The sequence below is a fragment of the Apaloderma vittatum genome, unplaced genomic scaffold (genome assembly GCF_000703405.1).
Source record: "Apaloderma vittatum isolate BGI_N311 unplaced genomic scaffold, ASM70340v1 scaffold7216, whole genome shotgun sequence".
Taxonomy (NCBI): domain Eukaryota; kingdom Metazoa; phylum Chordata; class Aves; order Trogoniformes; family Trogonidae; genus Apaloderma; species Apaloderma vittatum.
Genome location: NW_009719934.1, coordinates 17,785 through 33,422, shown reverse-complemented (window position 1 = coordinate 33,422; position 15,638 = coordinate 17,785).

Here is a 15,638-nt window from a genome sequence, read left to right as displayed (position 1 = left end):
TTCATTGAGCCAAGTCCATAAGGGTAGTGGGGGATCTAATGCATGAAAGGTTTGTTTGGGTTTTTAGACAGCTGAGTAGAGAGCTAGACCTTTTGAGGGAGCAGTCCTCAGAAAAAATATACCTGCTGTGCATATACCTTAAATATGTTGGTATGTGTTCTATTTTATTCTAGTTTTGCAAATACACGTTAGCCTTATTGCTTGGTTTGCTAGAGCAGAAATCGTAAACTGCAATGTCTTTTTTTCCCAGTGTTTTGAACAGCCGTTTGTAGGCACGGCACCAGCAGAAGTGTGTTGCCCCTTCTGTGAGCTGTATTTGGAGCAGAGATGAAGATTATTCTGGTTCTGTCAAAAATTCAAGTTTCCCTGGATAGATGGGTAGAAATGCCTAACCGTGTTCCAATGGGAGAGGAATCTGCATTCAGGATTCTGCAACTTCATTAGAAACAAAGAATGTTTAGTTCTGTGAAGAGACTTAATTGCAGTGTTCTTATTTCTGCTGTACCTCTTGCCCCTGGTTGTTGCATCAGAAGCTGTGGTTGTAAATATCTGATGTACAGGCAGCTTCTGTGTCCTTTCGTAGATCATTAAAATCAACCATGCTGGCAAAGCATTCTAACTGGATGTTTTTTATGTTGTTGCTTGGAATATTAACGTAGCTAGGTTTCAGTTATAGGAAACTTGCCTTGCTGCTGTATTGGTTATGTTTGGTCTCAAGAAGTATACTGTTATGTTCTGCAGCTTATCTTCATGATCCAAAGAGGCTTAAACTGTAGAGGTTTTAATTTGCAAAAAGCCCTTGGTTTGCTTAGTATGAGCTTGAAGATTTTAAATAAATAGAATTTCTGTGTATGAGCTGCTAACATTTACCTGGTATTATTTCAAGAGTATATATATTTAGACCAACTAAATTATGTTTACATAATAACTTAACTATTTGTGTGAAATTGTCTTGTTAGATAACCTATGAACTTGAATTGTGTGGAAAACTAATTTATGCAGTAACTTTTACAGATTACAGTGTGCATGGGAGGTTTGAACACTAAAAAACAGCAGTTTTTGAGCTTTGACTTCTCAAAGTTAGACACGTTACCCTAACTTTTCAGTCTTAGCTGAAAACCAGATGTTCCAACTTGCTTGCAACACGTAACCCAGGACAAGGAATATGTTTGTGCCTAGCGTCTAAGAATCTTCATTCCTGATTTAGTTTTGGGTTTTTGGCTTCCTGCTGTTTTGGGTTTGGTTTTGGTTTGTTTTTTTAAAAGAAACCTCAGGAAGGAGTCAAAAGTAGAATGGACCCATTTAGCTTCAATTGTGGAACTCCATTTCTAATATTTACAAAAGCAGTCAAAGTTGATGGTCTCAAAATTAAAGAAATTCTCTTTGAGCACCAGTTCACAGTTGCTAATGTTTTCTACATTTGTCTGAAGAGTTAGGTGTTAGCAGCTGTGGAAATGACAAGTAATGGAAATGTTTGTGGCAGCATATCTGCAAGGGAGACTGTCTGTATTCTAAGCTTACAAAATCCTGGTGAGCTCATACAACACCAGCCCCTATCTGTGGCGATACTGAGACTTAGGTAACTTCCTTTATTATAACTGCCACGTAAAAACAGCAATTAGACTTCTTAAAATAATTAGCTATTGTGCCAGTCTTTCTTCCTGCTGGATTGTCACACTGACATGCCGTATCTCTTCTATGCCACTGAACACTGAAAATCAAGCCCTCAGCTCCATGAACTGCTCTGGGCAGACAGCTGTGTTACTGGTGGAGTGATCATGCTTATTGTTTCGTTCTTGTAAATGACAAGTTTGTGTTTATTTGCCAAGAAGTTCTCAGAATGAGTCAGGATCATTTTAGTCATGTTCTGAAATGGAAATTTAAGTTCCTCTTTTCCTTAGAACCTGCCAAAAAGCAATCTGTTCTGGATTCAGCCAATGAAAGCTACTTTTCCTGTTCGTCATGATGTGAATGAACTTTCAGGAGATATGGCTAGTCTTAAGGTTTAGCCAAATTGACTCAAAATGGTGGGTGAGCGGCTTTTTGTTAGTCTGTTTTTCTTTTTTTGGCAAGTTTTTTTTCATTTTGTTGGAAGTGCAACTTCTGACACTATAGGAGCTGTAATCATGCAGAACCCAAGGCTTTGTCTGGCATCCTTGAGATGTTGTTTCAAGCCATAGTTGTGTCTTAAAAATTCATTAATAACAGGTCTTTCTTGAAATTAACCTTCTAAATACACTTTTGTCAGTCCTTCAAGCTTTTGCAGATGATCATGAAGGCTCTAATATTTCCTATTTGGTAATGGAAACTTTGGCCTGTAATGGGATTCATCTGCAAAGGCCTGTCAGGAAGTACAGGTGTTTTTTTTCTTTTTTCAAATGATGCAGCACATTAATTTCTTTTTCTTATTTTATTTTGGGATAACTTGCATCTTCATAACTAAAGAAAAAGAAAGCCCTGAGACTCAAGAATGTCTGCTGTAAGTACAACACTTTTTTTCTTTCCAGCATCCTAGGATTGATATTGCTTGAGGACTTTAATGTTTCTTGCTTTCTAGTAGTTGAGGTATTTGCATTTGCCAGATTTATATGTCTATAACTGTGTTTCTTTTTATATGCTGAACATTCTTAGGAGATTTCTCTCTACTGTACTGCTGAGCAAAGAAATATTTTAGAGTGTGAAAACTTAATTATGCCTTCCCACATCTAAGTATTTGTATATCTGTCTAGCAGAGGGATGGAAGGCCAGTGTTTTAATTCCTTACCTTCCCAGTCTAAACCATCTCTCCCTGTCAGTCAGCTTTATGCACTTGCTGCTGAGCTTCAGGTGGTATGTGAAGCAGCTAAATGAGCAGGTTAACAGCACTGGTGCAGATGCAGCTCTGCCAGTGCTGGAGTTGCCTAGTTATATCACAGGAATGTTCTGCCTCACTTGACTGTAGTGGACTTGGATTAGCAAAGACCTGTTCAAGGTAAACTTAGTTGTTGGGGTGTCTTTTCCCCCAGAAACGTATATGAATTTAGACGGTCTTATGTTGATGAAATTAAAAGTTACAGTGAAAGGCTGATAACGTGGGATATAACTAGCTCACAGTGGAAATGGAGATTTTGTTGTAAAGACACTGATGATGACATACAAGATTTTTAAATTGCAAAAAGCAGAGAATGTTGTCAAATAATGGAAAATTGATAAAAACCAGTGAGAAGATTGAAAACCAAAATTGTTATACAGTCAGTCACCACAAGAAATAAGCCTTTCACTTCTACTTTGTCTTCTTAGTCTGTTCTCCCAAGAGACAAGACTCCCATTCTGGCTTTGTCGTCTGTTCCCCAGTATCTTTTGAACCTCTCAGCCTTTTTGAACCAAGTTGATCAAGGATTCCTGGAAATACACACCTGCACAGAGAAGAGTGATGGTGTCAGTTGTCTACCAAGGGAGATGCTGCAGGCTGAGCTCGCTGCTTCCTGGACCCTGAAGAATCAACACAAGAGAAGTGTTTAGAAGCGGACTGGTCAGAGTTCACTTTCTAAGAGTTTGAGCTTCCTTAGCTGCTCTCATGGTTTAGTGTTGACAAAAGAATATCGGTGCAAGAAATATTCAACAAGCGTATGAACAACTGAGAGACATTTTGCCACAGCAGACATAAGTACCGCAAAAGTTATGAAAACATAGGTCTCCTCAAAATCCAATGAATTTTAGCAGTCCAAAATAATATTTATATCTCAGCAACAGATTTGTCAGTTTCTAGAGATTTTTTTTGACAGTTTCTAGAGATTTCTTTGTATTTCTTGTCAGAAACAGTCATTAAAAAGAATACTCATTAGCTGAAGAGGTCCTTGCTTCAAGATCATAAAATCTTATTTTAGAAGAGAAATGTAAAGGATACATGGAACAGAAAGTGGGATTGAATAAGACAGCAAGAGTGGCAGCAAGACTATGAGAGTGGGGGAATGTCAAAGTCCTGTGGTTTTAGAAAACAGTACTGCCTAATGTCCTACAAGCTGTGTTCCATGGAGAATTTGAATTAAGAACGTGTGCCCATTATTAACACTGCATGTCTGGAAATGTCATCAGTTAGAATCTTTCAATTGTGGTATATCTTACTGAACAAGAAGAGAGAAGTTAAAGTATGTGATTATTAAAGTGAAGAATCCAGACATGAAACTTTGGTGAAAAGTTGAAGTTAACTTGTGGAGGAGTCTCAGCATCACAGGGTGTCACATGCCAGAAGCATTGCAAGATGTGCTTTAATCCAGAATGTTCTGTGCCTCAGTAACCATTTTGAAGCAATAACCATCTTCTATTAGGACATGATTGTTCTTATGTTGATATCTCCATTATTCTACTTTATCCATATTGAATTCTGCTTCACTGAAGATCCAGATGTGGGAGGCCAATGTGCAAGACACTGTATATTTGTATATTTGTCAAAAAAAGGCTGAAATTTGGCATGATGAAGTTTATTTGTATATTTATTTGTATGTTTTAGTTGTATGGGTTTTTTTGTTTTGGTTGGGTTGGGGTTTTTTTTGCAGGTAGAAAAGCTTTCTACCTGAGTAACTTTTCAAAGATGGAAATTCAGATTTCATTTTGGGAGCTGCAATGCAGAATTACACATTCAGTATATATGCAGAATTTCTCAAAGCTATCCCATGGACATATTGCCAGTTATTCAAATAATTCACCCTCAAGAGCCAGCACATTCAAGAAATTCGTTGTACTTCGTCACTGAGATGCAAGAATAAATTTTGAATTTGCTCGGCCTTTGTTTTTTCATTTTAAATAGTTGATGATCTTTTCTGCAGTTTGCAGATGTGTATAATAAGCATAAGCAAAAGCATAAGCAGAAGTTAAGCAGTGAAGTCTTGTAAATGAGCGTGGAAAGTATGGATATTCTTAAATTAGGTGCACTATGTAAATTATGAGTGCAGTGTGAGGGTGTTAATTAATGAGATGCTTCCATTATTGCAGCTGGATCTGCCATCTTGTTCTAATGTTCATGTTGTCAAATACACCAGTGAGAGTGAAATGTGACAGCACACTCAAGAGCCGGAGTTCAGAGAGCCAGGAACAAAAATATATGCATGTTGTCAAAATGAAGGATGGGTTTTCTTGGAAATAGCTTGGGACAAAACCTGAAAGTATCTGAAATGTACACTGCCTAAACAAGAACAGCTGCTTCAGAAGAAGTTAGACATATTTAAAATGTTTTACACCTACAGCTGGAATTGCTTCCTTGCTGCAGAATTAAAAAAAAAAAGTTACTTTGTCAGTAGGGAGAACATCACAAATGCTAGTGTTCTTTGGAAACCAAAATTAAAAAAGACAAATGGTTTGGATTCTGAATTATTTTCATATGGGACATGCCATATACAGTATCCTCTCTGAACTCATCAAAAGTAACCATTCATGATCCAGAAGTGATGAGCATGAGTAACCTGTTTAACTGTACATTCTTGTTGGTTTTGAAGGGTTCGGCTGATTTAAAAAATTTTACTTGTAATAGCACAAAATGTTTTCAGAGATTTTTCCAGTTTTTGTGAATCTGAAATCAGCAAAGAAGGGAATTTCCAGACTTGCAGTGTTTAGACATTTTTAACTAGTTCATTCTGGAGTAAATTGCTAATCAAAGGAAGGGAAAAAATGTGAAAAAATGGTATTTGTTGGGTTTCTCTGAATGAGCTGGTAAAGCTTTCTTCACCTCATTTCTGTCATCAAAAGACATACATGCTGAATCACTGGTGAAAGTGGAAATTACAGTTCTTCAGCAAGTTCATTGGAACAAGCAATGGAAACCAAAGCCTCAAATGTAAAACCATCATCTTCCCTCATACAGTGTGTTTTATGTCCTTTGTTACTACAGAAGTGTTGTTGGTGCTTAACGATGCCAACCTGAAGAAATATCTACTTGCTACCCTTTGACCCTAGTACTAACACTGATGAGAAGGTGGTTTGATTGAAATGGGTGAAGGTTACATAAATCAGCAAAGTTTATCAATGTGAGTCCTGCTGTAGGTGACTGCTATAGCAGTGCTTTATTTTTTGCATTAATAATTGGTGGTTTCTGCGGATTGTACTTTTTAATGCTGGTCTGCAAAACAAGGTGGCAGAGACCCTTTTCGAGCTCTGATTGTCTCTCTTGTGAAGAAGAGGGAATGTGACTCAGTAATCTAGCTCAGTAATTCTCAGTTTGCAGAGAATTGACATCAGTGCTTACTTCTTAAAACCTGAAAACATGCTCAGATATCAAGCAGAGTGATCCCATCCAGTCCTACAGGGTATGAAGAACTGGAGGAATGGACAAGAGTGAAGTTAGCTGCAGCAGCATTGTAATGTTCAGTATTAAGGTTTGCTGTTGCTACATGGTAAAGACAATATCAAGTGAATTCCAAAATAAAAATACTCTTGTTATTTAGAAAAAAGTCATACTTACCAGTTTAGCAGCTGTGTGTCCTTAGGCTAGATTGTATTGGCAGAGAATGACTTCCAGCTTCAGAGCTCCCTTCAGACAGCAAGAGTGAGTTTGAGGATACAATTAAAAAAGGCCATTTGATGGCATGTACTACTTTGCAAGTGGCAAAATGGACATTAACACCAAATTTTGGCTGCTGAGGAGATCATATGCAAAGCTAAAATAAGGTTATGTATTCTTTTATATATACATATATATATGTGTATGTATGAGACCTTGATGTGGTTGATTTGTTGCTTTTTTTAGTGGAAAAATTGTGGTATTTGTTTATTCTCTAAAGAAGAGCAATTATCTGTATTTGTCTTGGGTTTCAAATAGAAAATACTATCTTATTAAGGTAATTTCAATAACCAGTTTTTCAAAGTAGGGAATTGAGCTTGAAAACCTTATGACACTGTATAAGCACAGTGTGGTAGTATAACATAGGAAGTTCTGGTCTAATTTAGTCTCTGAATTCTGCTTGCATAATTTTTTTTCCCTTTGCTTTCTACAAACTACTCTAATGCTGCTATGGAATTCAACTGCAAACTGGAAATAAGTCCAAAGATTTTCTTTGGTATTTTTGGACCAGACTTTTCAGATGGAAGTTTTGCTTCCTTGAAGTTACAGCAGATACTTGGAGAAGCTTGTCTGTGTCCTCAGTAGGGAAGTGATAACTCAATGTGGCAGTACTGGATGGAAAGTGACAGACTGATCACTCTTGCTAAAAAGGACTTGATAGTTACGGTGGATGACAAGCTGAATATGAGCCAAGAGAATGCTCTCATTTCACATAAGGCAAATACCATATTGACTTCAGCTTCTTCAGAAACTAGTAACATCTCCTGAGAGGCTACTTTGAAAGGAAAAGAAGCCCCAAAGGGCTGATCAGTCTTCAAGAAGAACCTCCTCAAAGAGCAGAAATGATCCATTCTGCTGTCAAAGAATATGGGCCGGCACAGCAGGTGAGGAATGTGTTTGAGCAGGGACCTTCTAGGTGATGTTAAATGCTAAAAGGCATACAGAGAACAGAAGCAGAGTCAGGATGCCAAGAAGAAATGTGTACGAATTGCAGATGTATTTAGGGTGAAATTAAGGTAAAGCTTGCCTGGAAGTGAAAGGAGTATGAAAGGCAACAGGAAGGCTTCTGCAGGTGTGACAGCATCAAAAGAAAATGTGGGCCTGCTGCTGAGCAAGTAGCCTCTTGAAGGACATGGAAGAGTCTGAGATATTTGTAGCTTGCTTTGCCTTAGTCTTGCCCAAGAAGTTTTGCTCTCAGATCTTTATGCATATTTGTAAAGCTTAGGAGGGAGAATGGCATTACCCACTGTAGAGAAGGGTCAGTTTAAGGAAGAGCAAACGGCGCATGTACAAGGTCATGAAAGAAGAAAGGGGTATTTCTGGTGTTGAGGGAGCTGTCTGCTCCCGCAGAAAGTCTTTGAAAGATCACAGTGATCAAAGGCTTTCCTTGGGGACCTGAAGAAACTGAAGTGTGTTTATCTTCAAAAGTAAAATGTGGCTACAGACTGTCTTAAAAAATTAGGAACTAAGTCCTCATGGATGTCATTTACTGGTGTGTGAAGAAGGTGGCTGGGGATAGCTAATGCAGATTTACCATGGACAAACTGGGTTTGACCAGCCTGATTGCATTTTGCAGTGTTGTGGGCTGACTCTGTGGGCAGAGGAAGGATGGATGTTGTTTTAAATTTAGCAGAGCTTTCAGCAGACACTCATGTTATGCTTGCAGCCAAATTGAGGAGATAAGGTAAGTCTACAGGGTTGATAAAACATGGCTGAACTATTAGGCTCAAAGATTTCTTGTCAGTGATTTTGCATGTTGACCAGTTACTAGTTACTAGTGGCAAGGGCTGGAGCAACACCCTGCTGGATACAGACTGGATGTTATCTGACTAGGGAGCAAATCATACAAACCTGTAGATTTTTTATACAACAGAATGAACACAAATCTCGTGATGTAATGAAGGCTAACGGCATACTGGACTGCATTATGAAGACTGTGGTCAGCAGGATGAGGGAAGTGCTTATGCCCTTCTGTTGAGGACTCATTAAGCTGTTTCTGGAATACTATGTCTTGTGTACATGAGAAATTTTGATGAACTGGAAAGAGTCAACAGAGGACTCATCAGCTACAAGAGATGACAACATGTGATATAGAGGACAACTTCAAGGAGTTGGGTTTAATTACCTTGGAGAATGCGGCAGCTAAGGAATGGATCAAATTACTGTCTTCCACTGCCCAAAACATGTCTGCAGAGAAGGAGCCAGACTTCAAGAAGGTGCACAGGGAAAGTACAAGTGTCAATGTTCACAGGCTGCAGTAAGAGAAATGCTGATTGAACATTCAAAAAGTTCTGCACTGTGAGTGGTCAAGCACTGAAATTGCCTGTCTGAAGAGGTGGCAATTTGCCGTTCTTGAAGACTTCTAAAACTCAGTTGAACATGGGCCTAAGCAGCCTGATCTAATTTTGAGGCTAGTCTTTGTCAGAGTGAAGAGAACTTCGGTCATTAGCTGAAGAAGTTTTCAACCACTGAGTAGCATTTCTTGTCTCCACCCATGTTCTTTACAAGCAGGGAGGATTTTAGAGGCTTGGTGGAAGGGCAGCACAAATTTAGTAATTCAAGGAAGAATTGTCCATGTCCTCATCCTTTTCATCATCATAGAATCATAGAATGGCCTAGGCTGGAAGGGACCTTAGAGATCATTTTAATCCAGCCTCCCTGACGCCAGGGACACCACCTCTTGACTAGATCAGGCAACACGTGGGGACCGAACGGGAATCGAACCCATGACCTTAGTGTTGTTAGTGCATTAGTGCCATGCTCAACTGACTGAGCTAACCGGCCCCCTACAGTTAATTGTTTGGTTCCTCCTACTACCTCTGTTGTATTTTTCTCTTACCTCTTAGGCTGGACTAGATGATCTCCAGAGGTCCCTTCCAACTTAAAGTTTTTTTTATGATTCTCTGATTCTGCCTGCAGAAGTCTCTCCCCATCCTACATTTTCATTGCAGCCCATCAGCAGGTGTTCTTCATCAGGTGGTTAAAACAGTAACACGAGTCTTTCAGCCTGTTTCAGCCATATTGTGGGGGCAAAGACATAATTTGTTATGAGAATTATTACTTGTCCTTTTGCTTATTGTGGAATACCTGTGCTGATAAATACTTAAGAAGTGATAAGTTATGTACCATGCAGTAGCTGATTCTCAGAAGCAGAACTACTGTCTTAGACTACCTTGTTTCACTGAGCTTTCTCTCCTTCCTCGTGTTTATACACTATACTGGCAAGAGAGGTGATTAGAGATCCTAACTTGTTGGCAACTGAACTATTAAATGCACAGCTTTGTTATTTACCAGTACGTTCTCAGGAAAAAAAACACAAACCTTTTCAGTTTTTGCATAGAGAAGACCTGCCCACCTCAGTTTGATTCATACTGACTTGTGTGCAGTTCAGCTGCCTGACCACAGCTGGTGTAGGGTAACCTGCAAAGCTGCTTAGGGTACAAGTCTCCCAAAGACCTTTCAACGAGGTTGCCTTGTGGTTTCTAAAACAGCCATATGTGCCGAGCTTTAGGCTCCTGAATCCTACCCCTTAAAGAAACTGCAGCCACTTTAGGGTTGGTAACTGTTCTCCTCTGTAATGCTTCTGTTGGAGTAGGGCTAATGTTGCTAATAGTTCTTTTTAATTTTTTAGCCCCATCAAAGAAGAAAGCAAGGTGAGAACACTACCCCCACCAGAAAATCAAAAGAGATTTTTTTTGAGATCTCTACTTATTACATAATTCTACTTTTCTGGAAAAAATCATCATGTGTGGGGAAAATATTTCATATTGTCTTGCCTCTGTACTCTTGTGCAAATTGTTCCTTCCTGCCTGTGAGGAAATAGTAGCTATGGCTTTTGAAACATTGCACTGGTTATGCAGTTCAATAGCAGTGTGATGTACTTGTACACAAAGAAAATGCAATTCAAATTCGAAGCTGTTACCACTTTATTTGGGATGCCTTTGCCTGATTAAGTTATATAAAAGGCACATCTGTTCATTAAGGAAGAAAAAAAGCACACCATTACTTTAGTCACCTGTAGCTGATCTGTAAAGATGTTAATCAGTACTACTGATCTCTTAGAGAGTCGGTCAAAATAAGGACCTTTAAGAAATAATATTGTTTTAAAATATGCCATAGAAGTTACCTTGTATTGGTCATATAAATTTGGAAATTGAAATAATTTGATTCTAGATACTATGGGTAAACCTAACTCTTTAGTAATCTTGAGAATGTATCTTAATATTGTCTTTTCTATCTTTTTAAGGTGGGAAGATGATTATAAGCATGAGGTATGTAGAGGCAGTAATTTTTCAAGTGTCTTTTGTTGTAGCAGTTCCGTTATTCTTGTTTTTCAATCTTCTGAAAAGCTTTTACTCTTTGCCTTTGATTGCTATTTTATTAACATTCTGGCAGAAGCAAAATAACTGATCTCATGACCAGAGGTTGTTTTCATCACAGCAGAGGGGAAATGAATACTGTACATCAGGATGCTCATCCACCTTAGCTCTCGCAATTCCTGTTGAAAGTCACTGAGAGTCTCAGACCCAGTGTCTGCAGGCCAGGTTTCCCAACCTGTGCTGCAGTCTCCACTTCTCTGATTTGCCTCTCTTCAAATCAAAGGTATTCTGTACTGAAGATTTGGGTTAAATCTGAAAATATGTCTAAAGATTTACAGTCCTTTTTTCTAACTCAAATACAAAATTCAAAGTGATCTATTGCGTATCTGTCCTGAATAGCACTGGGCACAAACACAGAGAACTGCTTCCGTTTTATCTTAGTGGCAGAAGTTGTTTTGTAATCTGCTGTATTCTGTGGTGATGTCTTGCTCTTTTAGGCCTAAGGCTGGTCAGGTACTATGCTAGATCCAGCTGAGCAGTAGACCTTTTTTAAACGTGAGGTTGGACCTGAGTGAGGAAAGCCTGGGAAAGAAAGCTCTTGTAGGTATGTAACTTAGATGTGAAATCTGTTCTTCCTGATATTGGAAATTAATGCTGTTGCATTAATTTGTGTTGGACTTTTGTTATTGGATAAAAGAAAAAAAAAGATAAAAAGCTGATGTAACAAATACTGTAGTATTTAGTCTTTTAATTTTTCTTCTCTGTTCTGTGATCCTACAGAATGATCCTGTTCGGAAGCAGAAAGCTCTTGAGTTCTTGGTATGTGTGTAAAATAATTGTGAGTAACAGTTGTGCAGTTTTAACAGTATGATGCTATGAATATGGTGAAGGAGCCCCTGATTACTGATCAAACTCATTTGACCACAACACTAATTTCTAAGTTCTGTGTCAATGGACTCTGCTCTTTAAAAGGCTAGTGCAGCTGTAGCCTAATGCAAGCTCAGAATGGCTCGCTGGTTTAAATGTGAGCTCTCTACCTCTTCTCTGCCTTGTTCTTCCCTTTGCTGAGGAGGCAGCCTGACCAGCCGTGTTAGCAGCACCAGTGCTGCTCCTGTGCTGTTAGCTGCCTGTATCGAATGGGATTGTTGGTGATACAGAATGAGAGGAGCTGGTCCAGTCTTGCTGCCTGTGATGCTGTGCTAGTGCTGCTGCTGCAGAACTGAATGGCCGAGCCGCAGCTCCTGTTGTCAGACTGAGGAAACTTCATCAGTTCAGTTGCTGTTAGCAGTGGTGTAGTAAGCCTTGGTTTGCCCTTCACAGAATGCTAGGGGTTGGAAGGGACCTCAAAAGATCATCTAGTCCAGCCCCCCTGCCAGAGCAGGATCACCTACAGTAGGTCACACAGGAACACACCTGGGTGGGTTTTGAATGTCTCCAGAGGAGACTCCACAACTTCTCTGGGCAGCCTGTGCCAGTGCTCTGTCACCCTCACAGTGAAAAAGATTTTCCTATTGTTTTTGTGGAACCTCCTGTGTTCCAGCTTGCACCTGTTGCCCCGTGTCCTATCACTGGACATCACTGAGAACATCCTGGCTCTGTCCTCCTGACACTCACTCTTTACCTATTTATAAACATGAATGAGGTCCCCCCTCAGTCTCCTCCAAGCTAAAGAGACCCAGCTCCTTCAGCCTTTCCTCATAAGGCAGATGTTCCACTCCCTTCATCATCTTTGTAGCTCTGCAATGGACTCTCTCCAGCAGTTCCCTGTCCTTGAGCTGAGGGGCCCAGAACTGGACACAATATTCCAGATGTGGCCTCACCAGGGCACAGTAGAGGGGCAGGAGGACCTCTCTCAACCTACTAGCCACCCCCCTTCTAATACACCCCAGGATGCCATTGGCCTTCTTGGCCACGAGGGCACGTTGCTGGCTCATGGTCATCCTGCTGCCCACCAGGACCCCCAGGTCCCTTTCCCCTACGCTGCTCTCCAACTGGTCAGTCATTCCAGATGTGGCCTCACCAGGGCACAGTAGAGGGGCAGGAGGACCTCTCTCAACCTACTAGCCACCCCCCTTCTAATACACCCCAGGATGCCATTGGCCTTCTTGGCCACGAGGGCACGTTGCTGGCTCATGGTCATCCTGCTGCCCACCAGGACCCCCAGGTCCCTTTCCCCTACGCTGCTCTCCAACTGGTCAGTCACCAACCTATACTGGTACATGGGGTTATTCTTTCCCAAGTGTAAAACTCTACACTTGCCCTTGTTGTATTTCATAAAAATTCTCCCCGCCCAACTCTCCAGCCTGTCTGGGTCTCACTGAATGGCAGCACAGCCTTCTGGGGTGTCAGCCACTCCTCCCAGTTTTGTGTCATCAGCAAACTTGCTGACAGTGCTCTCTAACCCCTCGTCCAGGTCATTGATGAATATATCGAATAGTACTGGTCCCACTACCAACCCCTGAGGGATTTTTGGGTTTATGTTGTCAAGTTGTCTGACAATTTGTGTTCACCATTTTCCAAGGGTTAATTAATCAAGGCTGGGCCAGCCACTAAACAAGTAACAGATGCTCTCCAACCCCTCTTCTTCCCCAGAAGGAAAAAGGGAATAAAGCAGAGAGGCTTATTGATTGGAAAGCTAAAAAAGCCTTAATGAAACAACAATAGTACTAATAAGGAAATAATTGAAATAATGAAATATATACAAAATTATTTTGAACCCAACTCCCCACCCCTACCCTGACAGCAATCACCACTGATGCTGCAGAGCAGCAGGTGCCTGGGGAAGTCCCAGGCTCAATGGCGGAGGGGAAAGCTGGACACAGGAGCTGGATTCAGGAATTCAGGGATTGGTGTCAAAGGCAGAAGAATGGATGAAATCCTCCTTGGATGCCAGCCTTTGAACAAGAGGCCTTAACCCCTGTGATCCTTCAGCTATATACTGAATATAACACATATGGAATGGGATACTTTTGTTGGTCAGATTTAGGTCACCTGTCCTGTCAGTTCCTCCCTGGAAGGGCAGCTTCCTTGTGACCTTTTTACTTCCAGGCGCCTCCTCAACATGTTACACAAAATTTAGTAGTGATCTTGGTCACTGTAAGTATCAGCAAGAGCCTTTCTGCATCCCAGTCCCAGGCAGTAACTGCAAACATCAGGTGTTATCACTGCCAGTAGCACACACTGTCTGCAAAAACATGCTGCGAACTTCAGAAAGTGCAGCCTCTTAGAGGAGACCGAGCTGAAAAGTGAATCTCACTAAACAGAATTGGTTCCGTTTAGCTCAAACCAGGACACAATTTTACTCCATGAAAGTCGTGTTCTATACCAAGGCAATTACAAAATTTCAGGGTTTTTTTTAAGCTGTGGTTACTTGTGACTTTAGGAAGAGGTAGAGAAAAAGCAAGTCTAAGGATAATAAATAAGCTACCAAAAATATTTGGTAGACAGTTAATTGATTTTTATCTGCAGGAATCACACCTGTAGACTGCCTATATACTTTTAACTTACTGTAAACACTTATAACTTCATACACTTACTAATCAGTCTCTTTGGCCATTAAAGACAGCCATAATTGTTCTGGGTTTTATTGAATTATGTCAGTATCTTTTGCTATCTCTTATTACCAAAATCAAATATAGGAAAATGATAGTGAAAACTTTCATCTTTTTGTTACCAGAGAGCAGGAGAATCAAAGGCATTTGGTGGTGCTGAGGCTTACTTTTTATTAAATTTTCTACACTGACAGCATAAATTTAGTACTTGTGCCCTTCTCCATTTGCACAAAATTACAGTATGGGGGTAGCACAGACATCCAGGTTCATGTTTTGCCTTTTATCAGGCCATAATCATGTTCATAATTTTATTTTTTCATATGTATGCATGTATATGTCTATTATATTTGTTTTATGTATCAACAAATAGTATAAACTTGATTATAACAAAATCAAAGCATAACTTTGATATGTTAGTGAATATGACCTTTTGGCATCCTACTGACCAATTCTAACCATGTTTTTCAACAGAAGACTTTTCACATTACCTCAGATTCGGAAGCAACACTTGTTTTTCATATTACACAGCAAATCACAGAAGCTTTGAAGGCCTTTTGTGAAAAAAACCACAGCAGTAAGTAACTTCATTTTGACCAGAGTTGTTTTACTGTCAGGAGGAAAGAAGTAGTTGAACTCATTGTGTGTAACTAACAGTTCAGATGTAGGTCAAAAACCCACAGTTAAATATACTTTAATTTTTTTTACAGATTTGAAGTACTAAATACATTGTTTACATGGCACATTTCTTTTAGTCTTCCATCATCTTCCATCTGTTTTTTTGCTGTTTTTGGGAGGGGGGGTTGTTTTGTTTTGGTTTCATTTTTTAATGCATTCTCCCCATGTTTTGGGCACTGTTTTGCTTCTTAATGTCTGGTTGTCGTCCTTAATTCGCAGTTGATCTCTTGCTGGATAGTTTTTCTTCAAAGATTAACCAGGCTTTAAGTGCTATCCAAGTGTGTCTTTCTTTTGTGGTCATGTGGACAAGTCTTTCTTTTGGGTGACTTGTAGTTCCGCTCCCAGTTGGGAGCTTTAATCCATTAAGACTAAGATAGACAAGATGTTCCTTTCTTTCTATTGGCCTTTATAAACCTCCATAGCTTCTTTGCACAAAAATTGAATGCTTGGGGAAAAGAGGGTCTGAAGAAGGATCAGAACCTGTGCAAAAATGTCTCACTGCTTCTGGCAGCTACTGGTTCACAAAATTGAGTGTATTTTTTACTGAAAGACATTTCAAAC